The following is a 1,390-nucleotide window of genomic DNA, read 5'->3' as shown; positions in this document are numbered from 1 at the left end:
CATAGAACATGGTTTTCATTTCACTATTTAGTGCTTACTTCATCTCCTTTTCTCAGGAGTGCTTTTTGTGAAGTTCCGCTATGGATGGAAAATGAGTGTTCATGCTATTGCGCAGAAACAATCTGACAAATCTAGCCTGCAGACCTTCATGGTAATGGTTGAAAAAGATGATTCCTCTGTGTTGAGCCAAATATTCTCATCTTTTGATCAGTCATCTATTCATTCTCCTGGAAATCAGGTAAAACCACTTGACTAGTTTCTTCTTATATTTCCACTATGCCTATTGATGGTAGATGAATATGCATACTGTCTCCATCCTTCATTGATTTCTCCAATCACCTTGTGTTGACACAAGACTCTAAGATCCAATTTCCCTTTCCCCTTCTTTTGTTTATTTTGTTGACTAACTTATTGTAAAGTTTGTTATATATTTGGCTCTTTTCATATCAAGCTTGGTCTTATATGCTCCTTGCACTATAGGCTGATGGACTCCGGCAGGCACTTGAAGTTGAAAATAGACTTCGTGAAGAATATTCCAATAGCCTGGATATAGTCTACTCACTTGAAGAGTTGAAGTTAGGAGCTAAAGGGAACTTGACAGAGCGCCGTCCAGGTCAACGACTGCAGCTAACTTTAGGCGAACCTGGGATTTCCAGCTTCTCATATAAAGCTGCACTTCTTGATGCCCGGGAAGAGTTTGGACCGTTCTCATATCACTGTGGGGTGTTTCTTGTTCCAAAGGTTTGTTAAACTGCTAAGTTCCAGCTCCATTTACTGCTTTGTCAACAACTAAATAGTAAATAATAATATTGCACTAGTCTCTTGGTTGGTTGATAATTGATTGGAAATTTACTTCTTCAAATGCACAAAATATACTCCCAATGGTGAGCTTGTTTTTATCTACATGTCATGCAATTTTCTAATAGCACTTTTTTGTGTTTTGTGGAAAGTAAGGATTAATCTTTGTTAATATGAGGATAGAGGAGTTCAATTATTTCTATAATCTGCAAGCACTCTGTTTCTGAGCCTTAGTGTTTCCCTACTATCTTTGTCTTTCTAGATGACAATGAACTTTGAATGAAAGACTTCAATAACAGCTTGATTAGCAGTAAAATTGTCTGTATGCATGTGCAGGCATTTATGCCATATTTATTACAGATGTAGTAAAGATTTCCTATAATGGTTGATTATTTGCCTACACTGCTTGAACCATAAATTCTAGTATTTTATTATCTTGTGATATCACTTCCTCATTTTCATGGGAAATATTCTAACTAAAGTTGAGTTTTCAGACACGAGCTCATGAATGGCTGTTCTCTACAGAAGAAGGTCAATGGATTATTGTGGAAAACTCAAAGGCTGCACGTCTAATCATGGTAATCTTTTTGCA

General features: G+C 36.7%; 1 pseudogene; it reads left to right on the top strand.

Annotated features, from left to right (window-relative positions):
* LOC116033263 overlaps nucleotides 1-1,390 on the top strand; it is a 13,861-nt pseudogene that overhangs the window by 4,650 nt on the left and 7,821 nt on the right.

The sequence above is a fragment of the Ipomoea triloba genome, chromosome 1 (assembly GCF_003576645.1).
Source record: "Ipomoea triloba cultivar NCNSP0323 chromosome 1, ASM357664v1".
Taxonomy (NCBI): domain Eukaryota; kingdom Viridiplantae; phylum Streptophyta; class Magnoliopsida; order Solanales; family Convolvulaceae; genus Ipomoea; species Ipomoea triloba.
This window is presented reverse-complemented; position numbering and strand designations above follow the sequence as displayed.